We start from the raw sequence: 20,212 nt of genomic DNA on the forward strand, positions 1-20,212 counted from the left end.
ATGCTCAACAAGGACCAGCAGGGGGACAACCAGGGTGCTGGCCATGTTGTCTGGCACGTGGAGCGGCTGAAGGGGGCATATCCTTGCTAGTTAGGGCCTGACAAAATGTGATTCACCGGAGAAGGGAATCGCAAACCACTTCAGTATTCTTGCCTTGAGTACCCAGTGAACACAGTGAAAAAGGCAGCAAGGAATAGAACAGCTGAAGCTTTGGTTGGTCCCATGGGATATATGGGGAACTTAATATAGTTAAGGACAGAAGAACTTAAAATATATGCATAAAGAAAAAAAATCACATTTCTTAGTGCTTCCTTCTGTCTACAGTATTTTTTTGACCTTGAGGGAATTATACTTACAAAAGATGAGGTGATCTAAGTAACAAATTATCAAGATGTTTGTTAACTTTGTTGAGAATTGAAATGATTCCTGATTTTTACCAGCACCTCCTTGACATATCTCTAACCTAGTCTGCTTATAGGGATTATTGCCATTTTTTTCCTTTTCCCTTGTTGTTATTATTGGACAGTGGCACTGATGCGATGACCATGCTTTTATGTCTTATCTGCCAAGGTTGGTCTATGGGCTGGAAGAGAAAATGAGAACTCTGTCAGGGAAGGAGTACCCATAGTGTAGTCCACATGTTTCTATGAGAAAACAGGGAAAGCAGGTGGGATCTTAGTTGGAGTAAAAGAACAAATGACAACTCAATTCATGACAATTTATATTTTTGGTATCTGGATCATCATGCACTTTCCCATCATCTCAAAACCTGTCCCCTACTCTACTCCTTGGTTTGAATTTTTTTTGCCATCGTGATTTCTCTTTTTCCCTTCCTTTTCTTTCTTCTCACTCCCTTTCCCCCTCCCATTTCTTCCTCCTTCCATCTTGGTTTCTTCCTCCTCCTCCCCATCCCCTCTTTGTTCTTCCTCTTTCTTCTCCATTAAGCTCCTTCCCCTGTCCCCATTTATCTCATATGGAGAGTATAATTTGTTCTTTGTTCTATAATTTCTTAGCTCTATAATTTGTTCATCTCTCCATCCTCCACAAACTTTGCCTTTGTAGTCGACAGAATCCCTCCCATTAAGAGCAGGTAAGCCCTAAGCAAGGTATTGAGAATAGTGGCTTTGCTCTGGATAAGAAATGGAACAGAATTTCTCCAGGACAGATATTGGAGTGGGTAACCATTCCCTTCTCCAGTGGATCTTTGCATCCTAGGGATTGAACTTGGGTCTCCTGCTTTGCAAGCAGATTCTTCACTGTCTGAGTCACTAGGGATGCTCCTAACAAGACTTAAGCAAAGCATTGAGAACTGTGGCTCTGCTCTGGATAAGAACTGGAACAAAATTTCTCCAGGGCAGGTAGGCAGATTAATGTGGTTGCTCAGGGCTCCCTTTTCTTTAAACATAGACTTGACTTTCCTCCAGGAATTTGGAGTAGGGAACTCATCCCCACCACTCTATGGAAACAGTTTGTTCAGATAAGTGAATGCTAAACATAATGAACTCCTTAATTTATTGGTTGTGGGTAAGGAAACAAAGGCTCTGCAGTGGAGACTTTATTCCTCTTTTGTATGGATTTTAATGCTGTGGCACAGGCATTCATTCCCCATCCTGGACACAGTTGTGAATTGAGATTAGTACTTAAATCTACATTACTGCAAAAATAGACCACGTGTGAGAAACGAGTTACACAAAACTTTGCAAAGCAACGTGTCAACAAGTCTAACTCAATTTGGCACAGTACAAATTGAAAACAGAACTGCCCACTACCTGTATTATTTGCCACAAAATGGCTTTTTAGAATAAGTATAGTTAAGGTTGCAATGATCTCATTGATTAAAGTTAACATCTATTTAAAGGAAGATAACTGAATTTGGCATCAGAAATGCCAGGTTCCAATCCTGTTTAGCTATGAAAATTTTGGTAAGTTAAAAATTTAAGTTTCATAATCATGAAATAAAATTAGAAACAGGATGTTACTGAAAAATAAAGTAATTTAAATCTTGGGATCATGTGCAATGCAATACATAATTTTAAAATATTGACTTAAGAAATGATAAGTGCAGATCAAACTAAAGGTAATGCCAAGCCTTCATTCATTCACAAATATTTAATATATATTTGAAGTGTATTTTAATTTTTATGGCCTTTTAAGAATAATATAGCACTGTGAAATTGATTTATACTATTTATTTACCCAGCTTGATGTCATGTAAGGAAGTTTATCTAAAATGTGGGTAAATATTTGCTTTATTTTGTAAATAAATTATAGCTATCACTGTGTTTGATTTTTCTTTGCGACTGTAGAGTCCATGGAATCCTCTTGGCCAGAATACTGGAGTGGGTAGCCTTTCCCTTCACCAGGAGATCTTCCCAACACAGGTCTTCTACATTGCAGGTAGGTTCTTTACCAGCTGAGCCACTAGGGAAGGCCAAGAATACTGGAGCGGGTAGCCTATCCCTTCTGCAGCAGATCTTCCTGACCTGGGAATCGAACCAGAGTTTCCTGCATTGCAGGCAGATTCTTTATCAACTGAGCTATCAGGGAAGCCCAAGCAAGGCTTCTCCAAGAGCAAAGCAGAAGCCCCCAACAAGATGGTAGGAGGGGCGAACTTGCATTTAGAATCAAATCCCATACCTGCCAGAGACTCTGAGAGGGCTCAAATAAAACCTTGTGTGTAGCCAGACCTGTGTTTGAGCCTCCTGTAGAGGTACTGGTCAGCAGTGGCCTGCGGCAGGGACCAGGGCACTGGGTGCAGCTACCTGGGTCACACCGCCTGTGGTATAAGCCCTCTTGGAGGAGGTCGCCATTAACCCCACCAAAAAGCTGCCAAGCAGACAACCCACAAACTGCAGAACAATTATGCCAAAGAAATTCTCGCACTGTTAAGAAAGTTCTAGGACCCAGAGCAAATTTACCACCCTGAGGATCTGGCAAAGGGACTGAGAATGCCCAGAGAATTTGACTTTGGAGGCCAGTGGGATTTGGTTACAGAACTTACACAGGACTGGGGAAACAGACTCTTGGGGCACAAACAAAACTTTGTGTGCACCAGGATCCAGAAGAAAGGAGCAGTGACCCCACAAGAGACTGACCCAGACTTGCCTGTGAGTGTCCAAGAGTCTGCGGCAGAGGGGTGTGTCGGGAGTGGCCTGCTGCAGGGTTGGGGGCACTGAGTGTGGCAGCGCATGCACAGGACCTTTTGAAGGAGGTCGCCATTATCTTCATTACCTCCACCATAGTTTGGCCTCAGGTCAAACAACAGGGAGGGAACAGAGCCCTGCCCATCAACAGAAAATTGGATTAAAGATTTACTGAGCATGGCCAGGGCCATCAGAACGAGACCCAGTTTCCCCCCCAGTCAGTCTCTCCCATCAGGAAGCTTCCATAAGCTTCTTATTCTTATCCAACAGAGGGCAGACAGACTGAAAACCACAGTCACAGAAAACTAATTAAACTGATCACATGGACCATAGCCTTGTCTAACTCAATGAAACTATGAGTCATGCATGTAGGGCCACCCAAGACAGATGGGTCATGGTGGAGAGCTCTGATGAAACATGGTCCACTGGAGAAGGGAATGGGAAACCACTTCAGTATTCTTGCCTTGAGAACCCCATGCACAGTATGAAAAGACAAAAATAGGACACCGAAAGATGAAATCCCCAAGTTGGTAGGTACCCAATATGCTACTGGAGAAGAATGGAGAAATAACTCCAAAAAGAATTAAGAGATGGAGCCACAGCAAAAACAATGCCCAGTTGTGGATGTGACTGGGGACGGAAATAAAGTCCGATGCTGTAAAGAGCAATATTGTATAACAACCTGAAATTTAGGTCCATGAATCAAGGTAAATTAGAAGTGGTCAAATAGGAGATAGAAAGAATGAACATCAATGTTTTAGGAATCAGTGAACTAAAATTAACTGGAATGGGCGAATTTAACTCAGATGACCATTATATCTACTACTGTGGGCAAGAATCTCTTAGAAGAAACGGAGTAGCCCTCATAGTTAACATAAGAGTCTGAAATGCAGTACTTGGGTGCGATCTCAAAAATGACAGAATGATCTCTGTTCATTTCCAAGGCAAACCATTCAATATCACAGTAATCCAAGTCTATTGCCCAACCAGTAATGCTGAAGAAGCTGAAGCTGAATGATTCTATGAAGACCTACAAGACCTTCTAGAACTAACACCCCCAAAAGATGTCCTTTTTATGATAGGGGACTGCAATGAAAACTAGGAGGTTAAGAGATACCTGGATTAACAGGCAAATTTGGCCTTGGAGTACAAGATGAAGCAGGGCAAAAGCTAACAGAGTTTAGCCAAGAGAATACACTGGTCATGGCAAACACACTCTTCCAACAACACACGAGAAGACACAACGCATGGACATCAGCAGATGGTCAATACCGAAATCAGATTGATATTTTTGCAGCCAAAGATGGAGAAGCTCTATACAGTAAGAAAATCAAGACCAGGAGCTGACTGTGGCTCAGATCATGAAGTCCTTATTCAAATTTCATACTTAAATTGAAGAAAGTAGGGAAAACCACTAGGCAATTGATGTATGACCTAAATCAAATCCCTTACAATTATACAGTGGAAGTGACAAGTAGATTCAAGGTATTAGATCTGATAGAGTGCCTGAAGAACTATGGAGGGAGGTTCGTGGACATTGTACAGTAGGCAGTGATCAAGACCATCCCCACCGGCCCCCCAAAAATGCAAAAAGGCAAAATGGTTGTCTGAGGAGCCCATACAAATAGCTGAGAAAAGAAGAGACATGAAAGACAAAGGAGAAAAAGAAGAATAGACCCATTTGAATGCAGAGTTCCAAATAGCAAGGAGAGATAAGAAAGCCTTCCTTAGTGATCAATGCAAAGAAATAGAGGAAGACAATAGAATGGGAAAGACTAGAGATCTCTTCAAGAAAATTAGAGATACCAAGGTAAAGTGTCTGTCTACAATGCAGGAGACCTGGGTTCGATCCTGGGTTGGGAAGATCCCTTGGAGAAGGAAATGGCAATCCACTCTAGTACTATTGCCTGGAAAATCCCATGGACAGAGGAGCCTGGTAGGCTACAGCCCATGGGGTCGCAAAGAGTTGGACACAACTGAGTGACTTCATGTTCACGTTTCACATTCATGTTCAAGGGAACACTTCATGCAATGTTGGGCACAATAAAGGACAGAAATGGTATGGACCTAACAGAAGCAGAAGATATTAAGAAGAGGTGGCAAGAATACACAGAAGAACTGTACAAAAAAGATCTTAATGACACAGATAGCCAAGAAGGTGTGATCACTCATCTACAGCCAGACATCCTGGAATGTGAAGTCAGCTGAACCTTAGGAAGCATCACTAGTGGAGGTGATGGAATTCTAACTCTGTCAGCCTTTGCTCTGCTTCATTTTGTACTCCAAGACTGAATTTGCCTGTTACTCAAGGTATCTCTTGACTTCCTACTTTTGCATTCCAGTCTCCTATAATGAAAAGGACATCTTTTTTGGGTGGTGGCAATATTTCATTCTCTTTTATGGCTGAGTAACATTCCATTGTACATATATATCACACTTTCTTAAGCCAATCATCTGTTGATGATTACTTGGGTTGCTTCCATATCTTGGTTATTGTAAATAGTGCTGCTGTGAACATTGAGGGGGTGCATGTATCTTTGAAATTATATATATATATATATATATTTTTAATATATATACATATAACCAGGATTGAAATTACTGGATCTAGTGAATTCTAGTTTTAGTGTTTTAAAACTAAAACTTCATACTTTTTTCCATAGTACTTACCCCAATTTACATTCCCACCATTAGTATAAAAGTGCTAACCTTTCTTCACATCCCCTCCAGCACTTGTAATTTGTAGACTTTTCAATGATCACCATGTAGACAGGTGTAAGGAAAAATCTCATTGTGATCTTGTCTTGTATTTTTCTAATTAGCCATGTTGAACATTTTTTCACATTCCTGTTAGCCATCTGTATGTCATCTTTGGAAAAATATTCAAATCTGCCTATTTTGATTGGATTATTATTTTGATACTGAGATGTATAAGCTACTTATAAATTTTGAATATTTGTCCCATTATTTACAGATATTTTCTCCCATTCCCTTAGGTTATCTTTTTATTTTGCCAATGACTTCCTTGCTGTGTATAAACTTCTAAGTTTGATTAGATCCCATTTGTTTATTCTTTTATTTCTTTTGCCTTGTGGAAAAGATCTAAGAAGATATTGCTATGATTTATATCAAAGAGCATTTCACCAATATTCTCCTGTAGGAGTTTTATGGTGTCATGTCTTACGTTTAGGTCTTTAAACTTTTGAATTTCTGCATATGGTATGAGGAAACATTCTAACTTCATTGCTTTACATGTAGCTGTTCAGCTTCCCAGCACCAATTATTCAAGAGACTGTTTTCTCCATTGTATATTCTAGCCTCCTTTGTCATAGATTAATTGACTACAGATGGGTGGGCTTAGTTCAGAGCTCTGTTTTCTGTTCTCTTGATCTGTGTGTCTGTATGTATGCCTGTACCATGCTGTTTTGATTAATATTGCTTTGTAGTATAGCCTGAAATCTTTTTTTCCCCTCAGGATTGTCTATTCACGGTTTTTGTATGTGTGTGTGTGTTTTTTTTTTTTTTTTTTTTTTTGAGCTGTAGGAGTTGCTTGTATATTTTTGAGATTAGTTGTTTGTCGGTTGCTTCATTTGCTATTATTTTCTCCCATTCTGAAGGCTGTCTTTTCACCTTGCTAATAGTTTCCTTTGATGTGCAGAAGCTTTTAAGTTTAATTAGGTCCCATTTGTTTATTTTTGCTTTTATTTCCAATATTCTGGGAGGTGGGTCATAGAGGATCCTGCTGTGATGTATGTCAGAGAGTGTTTTGCCTGTGTTCTCCTCTAGGAGTTTTATAGTTTCTGGTCTTACATTGAGATCTTTAATCCATTTTGAGTTTATTTTTGTATATGGTGTTAGAAAGTGTTCTAGTTTCATTCTTTTTACAAGTGGTTGACCAGATTTCCCAGCACCACTTGTTAAAGAGATTGTCTTTAATCCATTGTATATTCTTGCCTCCTTTGTCAAAGATAAGGTGTCCATATGTGCGTGGATTTATCTCTGGGCTTTCTATTTTGTTCCATTGATCTATATTTCTGTCTTTGTGCCAGTACCATACTGTCTTGATGACTGTGGCTTTGTAGTAGAGCCTGAAGTCAGGTAGGTTGATTCCTCCAGTTCCATTTTTCTTTCTCAAGATCGCTTTGGCTATTCGAGGTTTTTTGTATTTCCATACAAATTGTGAAATTATTTGTTCTAGCTCTGTGAAGAATACTGTTGGTAGCTTGATAGGGATTGCATTGAATCTATAAATTGCTTTGGGTAGTATAGTCATTTTCACTATATTGATTCTTCCAATCCATGAACATGGTATATTTCTCCATCTATTAGTGTCCTCTTTGATTTCTTTCACCAGTGTTTTATAGTTTTACTATATATAGGTCTTTAGTTTCTTTAGGTAGATATATTCCTAAGTATTTTATTCTTTTCGTTGCAATGGTGAATGGAATTGTTTCCTTAATTTCTCTTTCTGTTTTCTCATTATTAGTGTATAGGAATGCAAGGGATTTCTGTGTGTTGATTTTATATCCTGCAACTTTACTATAATCATTGATTAGCTAACACCTATCCTGCTCAAACTCTTCCAGAAAATTGCAGAGGAAGGTAAACTTCCAAACTCATTCTATGAGGCCACCATCACCCTAATACCAAAACCTGACAAAGATCCCACAAAAAAAGAAAACTACAGGCCAATATCACTGATGAACATAGATGCAAAAATCCTAAACAAAATTCTAGCAATCAGAATCCAACAACACATTAAAAAGATCATACACCATGACCAAGTGGGCTTTATCCCAGGGATGCAAGGATTCTTCAATATCCGCAAATCAATCAATGTAATACACCACATTAACAAATTGAAAAAAAAACCATATATTATCTCAATAGATGCAGAGATAGCCTTTGACAAAATTCAACACCCGTTTATGATAAAAACTCTCCAGAAAGCAGGAATAGAAGGAACATACCTCAACATAATAAAAGCTATATATGACAAACCCACAGCAAACATTATCCTCAATGGTGAAAAATTGAAAGCATTTCCTCTAAAGTCAGGAACAAGACAAGGGTGCCCACTTTCACCATTACTATTCAACATAGTTTTGGAAGTTTTGGCCACAGCAATCAGAGCAGAAAAAGAAATAAAAGGAATCCAAATTGGAAAAGAAGAAGTAAAACTCTCACTATTTGCAGATGACATGATCCTCTACATAGAAAACCCCAAAGACTCCACTGTGTGTGTTTACATATAAATTTTTTTGTTTATTTGTTATAGTTCTGTGAAAAAATATCCTGGATATTTTGATAGGGATTGCATTAAATCTGTAGGTTGCTTTGGGTAGTATGAGCCATTTTAATAATAATGATTCTTTTAGTCAAGTGTACAGGCTACCTTTTCATTTCTTTGACTCATCTCATTCCCTTTATCAATGTCTTATAGTTTTCAGTGCATAGGTCTTTCACCTTCTTGGTTAAGTTTATTTCTAAGTAATTTTTGATGAAATTTTAAATGAGATTGTGTGTTTACTTTCTCTGATATGTTGTATTTCTTTACACAAAAAGTGAAATATTTCTGTATATTTAATTTTGTATGCTACAACATTGGGCTCATAGATTGAACTTGGAACTATTCCCTCCTCTTCAAAGTTTTGGAATAATCTGAGAAGGCTAGGTATAATTTTGTATATGTTTGGTAGAATTTCCCAGTGAAGTCCAGTGTCTTTCTTGATAGTCCAGTGTTTTGAGGAAACTGGCATGGATTTTTTTTTTTTTAAGAGGACAAAATAGATGAAGTTGTGGTTAAAAGGAATGTATGTGTACCAAGGCCTTTGTAATTTTATAATAAGTTTGTATAATATACTGCATGAAAAGTACCTTGTAGCATTTCTTCTCAATACTATAATTTCCTTAGAAATTAGTTTGAAAGCCATAAAAAGGGCCTGTAATAGAGGAACTATTAGAGGTGTCATTTGTAATTAAGACACTAGTAACATATGTACTTCTACAAGTTGCCAGGTGTTGATGTTATACATTATAGACTGTAATTTTTAGATGTTTTGGAAAAGAACATAAATATTTTCAAAAAGTTTAATGAAATGAATAGTTGCCAGAAAAGTCAAACCGCTTAAAGCCTTATTGTGCTAATACTAAAAATGAGGTTATTTTTTTTTTTTTTTTTTTGTAAATTAGTATTATCACACTGAAAGTATGGGTTGTCCAAGACTATTGGTTTAATTTAAAAAAATTTTTAAGGTGTTCTGCATATTTCGAATAAAGTCTTGATGTAGTTCAGGAGCTGGAAACATTGTAACAAACAATGTTCTGGCCTTTAAATTAGTTGCTAGGAAACTGTAAGACCAAAGTCAACTTTAACAGCACTGCTGCTGCTCTGCTTTACTGCAACATGTTAATAGAACAGGGTCATTTGCTTCCTGCCTTTGAAGACCTCTGTCCAGAAGGGTCTTGTGCTAAGTCACTGAGATTCATTCCCAAGGGTCAGATGCTGAACACTCAGACTGATGGCATGGACCATGTGATAAACATGGAGGCAGTATGTGTAGTCGAGATCGTGAATGCAAGGGCTTTTTCTGTCAGCTGCCATGATGGACAGTGCTACTTGTTTAAGTTGTTCTTTCCCAGAAGGCTCCTTGAGAATTACTTTGTGGTCCTTACTGACACCTTTAAACTTTCAATAACCATTATTCTTACACTTATTTTTTAATCCTGTCATAACATTTTCCATCAGAATTATATTGATTTTTGTGAAAAATATAATAATCCTCATAATGACCGGATTTCTTCTATTTCTACCAGAAAAAAAAAGCTATTAAAATGCTTGCACATCTTCCTCAAACTGGTAGTATGCATTTAAAATCCTTTCGTAATAATAAATACCACATGGACATATGTAGCCAGGAAAGGGTTTCCGTTTTTATGACACTTGCTTCTCAAAAACAGACATATTCTTTAAAGGAAAAAAAAATTGCCAGCTCTGAATTGATTGACATTTGTTTACTTAACTCTCTCCTTTTGAAAGCCTGCACACCTATTTCAACCTTGAACAGTTTCCAACTGTGGTATACTGGAACATTTTTTCATTTATTAAGTTCAGTGTTGCCAACCCAAACAAAGTATAATCAGCGATGATCCGAGCAGACCAAGCTGTCTAGCACCATACAATGTATCTGCATACTAATTTCCAAATTCCCTCACATTTCCAGAGAACTAATGGGATCATTTTCATTCTGTTACAGCAACTCAACAGTTACTGAATCACCATCTGTGTTTTCGTTAACCTGAATCAGATATGAATTCTGTTATTGCAAGGTAGAGCAGCTTGTTTAATGATTCTTAATCTTTTCTTTAATTAAATCATGCAGCCAACCTGAAAAATCTATCTTAATGCAAATTAGGAGCTTTTTTGGCATTCGCTTACAGTAATGCACTAATAAGGTTAATTTATGAAGGTTCTCTTCCAGTCTGTACAGATGATATTTGTTCACTGCATATTTTTAGCATATTGTCCCTTTTTGTAATATTTTAAGTAATAAAAACATAGCTATTTTTCACTTACACAAATGAGAGATACTGTAAGCAGCACTCTGTTAACCAAAACTAAGTACAAAAAATATAAAGAATTCTAGATAAGAAGAGAATTCATTTTGTTGAGTTTCAAATGCCAATTCTCTGGAAATAACTGTCTCTCTCTAATCATTTTCTAATCATTTTCTTTTTTCTTAGATATATGAAAAGGCAGAGAACTGAATAATTAGAGGAGTACTTACCTTGAACATGTTTTTCCTTTTGGACATTAGTTAGTTATATAAAAAGTAAATAAAATAGTATAAAATTATCCTATCAAAACTTTGCAGTTACATACTTATTACAAGTTATATTTTTAAAATTTAAAAATACCTCATCTACATGATATTTTCAATTAGGTATTATAATAAATATTTCTTGTAATGCTGAATTCAGTATAAATACACAATCATGGAGCTGGATTAGATTATAAGAAATAGTTCAGGATAAAACAAATAGCAGCTTGTAAGAACAGTGGGATTAAAAGTTAATGAATGAAAGAATACTACTAACTTTACTATTCTAATATTTACAAATGGGGCTTTTCTTTATGATAGAGTTAGCCACTGTATGAATTAGTCTTCTCTTAATCTAGATTTAGCACTTGAATAACACTAAAGATGGTTAATTAAAGAAAGAAAGAAAGAAAGAAATTGAAGTCCCTCAGTCATGTCTGACTCTTTGTGATCCCATGGACTGTTGCCTACCAGGCTCCTCTGTCCATGGGATATTCTAGGCAAGACTACTGGAATGGGTTGCCATTTCCTTCTCCAGGGCATCTTCCTAACCCAGAATGAACCTGGATCTCATTCATTGTAGGCAGACGCTTTACCGTCTGAGGCACCAGGGAAGATTAATTAAGGCAGAATACAAATAATCTGCCTAAATTTGTTATGATAAGCATACGAATTTGAGAGCAACATATATGCTAAGCATATTACACACATATACATGTAGTGATGTGAATATAAACAGGACATAGTTGTCCTTAAAACCTTTAATTTATTGGAAGGATTACTAACTTTGCACTCACAAGGTTTTCGAATGTGACTTCAAGTAGGTGGCAGTATTTTCTGAAGTAGTTATCTTCCTTGCCTGCCTACGTGTATGCTAAGTCACTTCAGTCATGTCTGACTCTTTGCAACCCTGTGGACTGTAGCCCACCAGATGAGATTCTCCAGGCAAGAATAATAGAGTGGTTTGCCATTCCTCCCTCCAGGGGATCTTCCTGAACCAAGGATCAAACCCACATCTCTTCCATCTCCTGCACTGGCAGGCAAGGTTTGGCTAACTGGCATGATTGTATACTAGTTAGATTGTATACTAGTTATTCACTAAGAATGAACTAATCTTTTAAAAGATTACTAATAACTTCTACCCCATGTTACATTTCAAAATATCCTACAGTAGAATGCATTTAACCTATGAAATAAACTGTATAACTTGTTTTTTGTTTTGACCTCACCTCTCTCCATGATATATAGACTCAATTCCTAAATAGTTGTGTGATGAAATATATTTTAATAGCACAACTTGTTTCTTTAGAAAATAATTGGGTATAGGTTATATCCAAAAGGAGATTTCCTTATCTGTTATTTAGGTGGAAAATTAAATAATTTTTAAAATATCTTTTAGGTGATTTCATTATGGAATTCTGTAATACGAGTATGTCATTCATCCCCCAAAGCACTGGAATAAGGTGTAAGTAAAAGAGGAGTGCAGTGGCCTTAAACAAAGTAATAAATTGTAATGCAAATCTTGACCTGTGGGTTTATATCTACTAGACTTTGAAAAGATAAAAACAAACTGATTAATGAGGTTACAAATATATTATTGCCTTTAACTTCCAAACTCCAGTATGGCTGTTGACTATATTATACCTCTAGGTTAAATTCATTTCAGAGGGAACTGGGCCCAACAGAAAGCATCAGTCATTTAGAGAATAATGACATAGCTTAATTATAATTAGAAGCAAAGCAAGACACTGGTGTTCAATTGCCACTAACAAGCAGGATAAGGTATTTCAAATACTTTGGGTCAGAGATTAGAAGATATATTAAAGATGTTCTTGATACGAGTGAGATCCTCTTATTTGAAACCAGATGACACAGAAATAGTTTTATCTAGGAAATTTGTAAGTTACATTGCCTTTTTATTTCTTTGAGGCAGAATCTATAAAATGCTGAATTATTACCTTACAGTAAAGCTGCTATTTTAAGAATTTTAAACTAATATTGACTGCTGTCAGATCAGTTTCTAGATTTATTGACTTCAGAAGTAAATATAAACTGAGGTGAAGGTGAGGTCAGATCAATATTTATCTTGTGAATCAATAGATTCTGATATTACCAAAACTGAAGCTCAATAAATGTATGAGGTTGATAGAGAAAAAACTTATCAAAAAGTTTAGTTTTGAAATTTCCTTAGCAAAATTGACTTGCCAGTTTTAAATATGCGATTTTATCATGCCATCAGGGTATACAGAAGAAAGTAATTCTGCATAGTAGTCCTGAGAACTTAAACTATATAATAGACATTGGCAACGTTCCTGTGTAGAGTCTTCTCTTGTGTTGCTGGAAGAGGGTGTTTGCTATAACCAGTGTGATCTCTTGGCAAAACTCTGTTAGCCTTTTCCCTGCTTCATTTTGTACTCCAAGGCCAAATGTGCCTGTTACTCCAGGTATCTCTTGACTTCCTACTTTTGCATTCCAGTCCCCTATAATGAAATCTTTTTTGGGTGTTAATTCTAGGTCTTGTAGGTCTTCATAGAACCACTCAGTTTCAGCTTCTTCAGTATTACTGGTTGGGGCATAGACTTGTATTACTGTGATATTGAATGCGGTGACTTGGAAACAAAAAGAGATCATTCTGTCATTTTTGAGATTGCACCCAAGTACTGCATTAGGTTGCTTAAAACCCAACATTTGGAAAACTAACATCATGGTATCAGGTCCCATCACTTCATGGCAAATAAATGGGGAAACAATGGACAGACTTTATTTGGGGAGGGGGGGCTCCAAAATCACTGCAGATGGTGATTGCAGCCATGAAATTAAAAGACACTTACTCCTTAGAAGAAAAGTTATGACCAACCTAGACAGCATATTAAAAAGCAGAGACATTACTTTGCTAAAAAAGGTCCATCCAGTCAAAGCTATGGTTTTTTCCAGTAGTCATGTATGAATGTGGGAGTTGGACTATAAAGAAAGCTGAGCACTGAAGAATTGATGCTTTTGAACTGTGATGTTTGAGAAAATTCTTGAGAGTCCCTTGGACTGCAAGGAGATCCAACCAGTCAACCCTAAAGGAAATCAGTCCTGAACATTGGAAAGACTGATGCTGAAGCTGAAACTCCAATACTTTGGCCACCTGATGTGAAGAACTGACTCATTGGAAAAGACCCTGATGCTGGGAAAGATTGAAGGCAGCAGAAGTGGATGGCAGAGGATGAGATGGTTGGATGGCATCACTGACTCAAAGGACATGAGTTTGAGCAAGCTCTGGGAGTTGGTGATGGACAGGGAAGCTTGGCGTGCTGCAGTCCATGGGGTCTCAAAGAGTCGGATACGACTGAGTGACTGAACTGATAGATTGATACAGAATGTTTTTGTCTCCATGAGACACATGTTTTTTCAATCATATGTTATCCAAGTTCTTTCCTCATTTTACCTCTTATTTACCTGCCTCAGAAAGAAAAAAATTGGAAAATGTTTGCTGAAGAGAAATTTTGTTCAACTTTTGATGCAACGTCATTTGAAATGTGGTTCCTGAGATGAACAATAATTTCTTGTTTACTTGTATCTTCATCTTTATAGCTCCTGTGTGCTCCAAGGTACTAATATGTCCTAGTCCACTCAGGCTGCTATAACAAAATATCATAGACTGGGTAGCTCATAAAGAATAGAAACTTATTTTTCATGGTTCTGTAGGCTAGAAGTCTGAGGTCAGGGTGCCAGTATAGTTGAGTGAGGGCCCTTTTCTAGGTTGTAGACTTTTCATTGTGTCCTCACAGGATGGAAGTGGGCAAGGGAGCTCTGTTTTCTCTTTTATAAAGATATCAATCTCATGACCTAATCACCCCCAAAGCTTTTTAATGACTAATATCATTGTATTGGGCATTAGGATTTCAACATATGAATTTAGGGGAAAAATAAACATTCAGACTGTAGCACGTGCATACTGTAACACAAAATTTTAATTTTTTATTTTTATACAACTTTAAAGGTTACTTTCCAGCTAATTATTACAAAATACTGGCTCTATTCCCTGTGTTGTACAATACACTGAGCCTTATACCCAAGAGTTTTGTATCTCCCCTTTCCCATCCTTATATTACCCTGCCACTAGTAACTACTAGTTTGTTCTTATATCTGTGCATCTGCTTTTTTGTTATATCCAGTAGTTATATTTTTTAGGTTCCACATATGACTTGTACCATACAGTTTTTTCTAACAAATTTCACTTAGCCAAATGCCCTCCATCCAAATCTATCCATGCTGCTACAAATAGCAATATTCAGTTCTTTTATGACTGAGTAGTATTCCACTGTGTGTGTGTGTGTATCTCACACTTTTATTCGTTCATCTGTTGATGGATGCTTAGGTTGTTTTCACATCTTGGCAATTGTAAGTAATGCTTCTATGACCACTGGAATGCATGTGTCTTTTCAAATTCATATTGTTTATTATTTTTTCAAATATATACTCAGGAGTGGAATTTCTAGGTCTTCTGGTACACAGAGCCCTGGTGGCTCACATGGTAAAGAATCTGCCTACCTATGCAGGAGACTCAGCTTCGATCTCTGGGATGGAAAGATCCCTTGGAGAAGGCAATGGCAAACCACTCCATATTCTTGCCTGGAGAATTCCACGGACAGAAGAGCCTGGCAGGCTATAGTCCATGGAGTTGCAAAGAGTCTGACATGACTGAGCAACTGAACATACATGCATCTTAGTTCTATCTATATTTTTTGAGAAAATCCCATCCTGTTTTTTCCACAGTGACTGCACTGATTTACACTTCTACCAGCAGTGTACAAAGGTTCTCTTTTTTCCAAATAATTGTCAACATTTGTTATTTGTGTTCTTTTTTATGATAGTCATTCTGACAGGTGCGAGTTGATATCTACTGTGGTTTTCATTTGCAGTTCCCTGATGATTAGTGATGAGCATCTTTTCATGTCCCTGAAAGCATGAGCATCTTTTTATCTTCATTTCCACTTTAGAAAAAAATGTCTGTTCAATTCTATTTTCAACTGAATTGTTTATTTTTGATATAAAGTTATATAAGCTGTTTATGTATTTTGAATATTAATACCTTATTTGCATCATTTGGAATTATTTTCTCTCACTTGCTCTGTTGTAGTTTTCATTTTCTCAGTGGTTTCCTTTTCTATAAAAAGCTTTTACAGTTTTTCATTATTTTAATATTTTAATTTTATTGGAGTATACTTGATTCACAGTGTTGTTAGCTTCAGGTGTACAGCAGAGTAATTCAGTTATATATGTACATATAGTCAATATTTTATAGATAATTTTTTCATATAGGGTATCTCAGCATATAGTTCCCTGTGCTATACAGTAGGTCCTTGCTGGTTATCTGTCTTACAAATAGTAGTGTGTGTGTATGTGTGTGTGTTCATCTGAAGCTCCCGATTTATTCCTCCCCTGCCACATTTCCACTTTAACTGGGAATTTGGTGACTTTAAGTTTGCTTTCAATATCTCTAAGTCTGTTTATGTTTTGTACATTTGTGTCTTTTTTTAAAATTTAGATTCCACGTATAAGTGATATTTGTCTTCCTGTCTGACTTCAGTTAGTATGGTAATATCTTGGTCTATCCATATTGCTACAAATGGGATTATTTCATTTTTATGACTGAATGATATTCCGTTGTATGTGTGTGTATATACATAATGTAAATCACCGGGCTTCCCAGGTGGTGCAGTGCTAAAGAATCCATCTGCCAGTGCAGGAGACACAAGAGACATGGGTTTGATCCTTGGGTCAGGAAGATCCTCCGGAGGAGGAAATGGCAACCTACTCCAGTATTCTTGCCTGGAAAATTCCATGGACAAAGCAACCTGGCAGGCTACAGTCCATGGAGTCACAAAGAATTGGACATGACTGAGCAACTGAGCGCTCACACACACACACAAATATTAATATACCACATCTTCTTTATCCATTCCTCTGTTGATATTTAGGTTATGTCTATGTCTTGTCTGTTTTGATGCAATAAACACCGGGGTGTGTGTATCTTTTCAGATTATGGTTTTCTCCAGATATATGACCAAGAGTGAGACTACTGAATCATAGGAATAGCTCTGAATTTAGTTTAAGCAAGCTTCATCCTGTTCTCCATAATGGCTGTACCAATTCACATTCTTCCCAACAATGTGTGTGTGTGTGGGTGGGGGGGTTCCCTTTTCTTCACACCCCTTCCAGCCATTTATTGTTGGTAGACTTTTGGTGAAGGCCATTCTAACTGGTGAGAGGTGATACCTCATTGTAGTTTTGATTTGTATTTCTGATAATTAGTGATGTTGAGCATCATCTCATGTGCCTCTTGGCCATCTGGATTTCTTCTATGGAGAAATGTCAATTTAACTATTCTGCCCATTTTGTGATTAGGTTATTTGATTTTTGGATATTGAGTTACATTAATTGTTTATTCTGGAGATTAATCCCTTCTCAGCCCCTTAATTTTCAGATATTTATTCCCATTCTGTTGGTTTCTTTTTCATTTTGTTTGTGGTTTTCTTTGCTACACAGAAGCTTTAAATTTAATTATGTCCCATCTGTTTTTTGTTTGTTTGTTTATTTTGTTTTCATTTTGATTATTCTAGAAGGTAGATCTAAAAAGATGTTGCTGCAATTTATGTTAACGAGTGTTCTTGTGTTTTCCTCTAAGAGTCTTACAGTGTCCTGGCTTGCATTTAATTCTTTGATCCTTTTTGAGTTTATTCTTATGTACAATGTTAGAGAATGTTTTTTTTTTTTTTTTAACATGTTACTGTTCAGTTTTCCCAGCACTACTTACTGAAGATACTTTTATCCATTATATATTCTTGCAACTTTTGTTGTAGACTATAACCAGAAACATGAGTTTATTTGGGGGCATTCTGTCCTGTTCCATTGATCTATATTTCTTTTTTTGTGCCAGTACCATACTTTTATGATTACCATAGCTTTGAAGTGTAGTCTGAAGTCAGAGAGGCTGATTCCTCCTGCTCAGTTTTTCTTTCTCAGGACTGTTTTGGCTCTTTGGGGTCTTTTGTGTTTCCATGTAAATTAAAAAATGTTTTGTTCTACTTCTGTGAAAATGCCATTGGTAATTTGCTAGAGACTGCATTGAATCTGTAGATTGCTTTGGATAATGTAGTCATTTTAACAACATTGATTTTTCATATCCTTCCATCTGTGTCATCTTTTGATTTCTTTCATCAACATCTTATAGTTTTCAAAGTACAGGTATTTTGTCTCCTTAGGTAGGTTTATTCCTAGTTATTTTATGCTTTTTAATGTGAAGGCAAATGAGATTATTTCCTTACTTTCTCTTTATGATCTTTTGTTGTTGGTGTATAGGTATATAAGTAATTTCTGTGTATTAATTTTGTATTGTGCAATTTTACTGAATTCATTGGTGAAGTCTAGTAGTGTTCCAGTATCATTTTAAATTTCTATGTATAGTATTGTGTCATCTGTAAATTGACAATTTTACTTCTTTTCCAATTTGGTTTTCTTTCTCTTCTGATTGCCATGGCTAGGATTTCCAAAACTGTGCTGAATACAAGTGGCAAGCATGAACATCCCTGTCTTGTTCCTGATCTTTGAGGGAATGCTTTCAGCTTTTGCCATTGAGAATAATGTTGGCTGTAGGTTTGTCATATATGGCTTTTATTATGTTGAGGTATGATTCCTCTATTTTCATTTTTTGGAAAGCTGTTATCAAAATGAATGTTGAATTTAGCCAAAAGCTATCTCTTCCTCTGTTGAGATAATCATATGATTTTTATTCTTCACTTTGTTAATGTGGCATATCGCACTGATTTGTGGCTTTTGCAGAATCCTTGCATCCCTGGGGTTGATCCCACTTGATTATGGTGTATGATCCTTTTAATATATTGTTGGATTTGGTTTACTAGTATCTTGTTGAAGATATTTGCATCTATGTTTACCTATGATATTGACCTGCAATTTTAACTTTAATTAGGTCCCATTTGTTTATTTTTCATTTACTTTAGGAGACAGATCCAAAAAATATTGCTACAATTTATGGTAAAGACTGTTCTGTTTTCCTCTAGCTTTGTAATATCTTCACTGCTGTTTAATTAGCAAATCTATTGTTTCCTCATAATTCCTGATTTCAGATTCTTGAGTCTTTTCAATCCCTAATGTAAGTTCCAGATAATAATAAGTCCAATGTCTATTGAAGGCCACATATAGGTAGGAAAATATAAGCGAAAAATTCACAGAACTTATGATCTGTGCCCTTCACACTTTTTGTTCATCAAATATGGAATGGCAGAGCATCCTAGACACTGAAAAATATTTAGAAAGCATTGTGTAGTTAATTAGGGATTATTAAATTGCAAAACACGTGCATGAGGCCCAGAGATATGAAGTGTGGTCACATCATGGAAGACTGTTGAGGTCCTAAATAAAATGAACAAAGAAAAACCAAGAGAACAGAGAAGAGAAGAGATGAATCTTTGTCAGAACATTTTATGAAATGAATATTTTGATTTAGAAAGTTATCAAGAAAAATACTTGCAGACAAATTTACAAAATCTTACATACAAATTCTAAGCTGGAATATGACCTTCGTTATTACAGATTGTCACATTTTTCCCAGTCAATAGAAAATTTGTCCTTGTCTCAAACTCTGTATCCTAATGACTAAGCTCTTCTCTTTAGTCATACTTCTTTCAGCTTTTGGAGAACAGAGAATATGATTTATGTATTCATTATACCACCTTCAGTGCCAAGGAAAATACTTTGTACATAGTAGGTCCTTCTTCAACAATGCTATTGGTCAAATAAAGCTTCAGTGAAAATGTCCATTTCTGTGGTACATCAGTACTGTCTTCGACTAGAATCGGTTGTTAATGTATTCCCTAAAAAGTTTCATACCTAGATGTCTATGAAAAAAGATACTTCTGCATTTCTTAATTAAACTTGTTTTATTTTTACTCTTTCTTTTGTGTTCCTAAGGCATTTTGGATATGACTCGAATATAACGTACATCACAGTTTAAAGAAATATTTATCTGTCTACTTGCTATACTAGATTATGTTTTTCTGAAGAGAATGGACTGTATCTTCTTTTCTTGGCATCTATGGAAGAAAATGTTAGATCTCTATCGGTGACTCAATCTTTGTTGAAATAGAATCCTTAAATATAGAAAATTGTGATAAATGAGTTATTATAATGAAACAAATTCTACCAAATGAGGAGGGAAAACTTTTAGGACTGCTTCTTTTT

General features: G+C 36.4%; 1 long non-coding RNA gene across 2 annotated transcripts in view; it reads left to right on the plus strand.

Annotated features, from left to right (window-relative positions):
• Positions 1-20,212, plus strand: part of LOC138990222 (uncharacterized) — a 291,199-nt gene that overhangs the window by 264,105 nt on the left and 6,882 nt on the right. For both annotated transcript variants that reach the window (XR_011466341.1, XR_011466340.1), the window contains one exon: positions 2,307-2,397. This is a non-coding gene — a long non-coding RNA (uncharacterized lncRNA). The remainder of the gene's footprint in view (positions 1-2,306; positions 2,398-20,212) is intronic.

Source organism: Bos mutus, chromosome 2 (assembly GCF_027580195.1).
Source record: "Bos mutus isolate GX-2022 chromosome 2, NWIPB_WYAK_1.1, whole genome shotgun sequence".
Lineage (NCBI taxonomy): Eukaryota > Metazoa > Chordata > Mammalia > Artiodactyla > Bovidae > Bos > Bos mutus.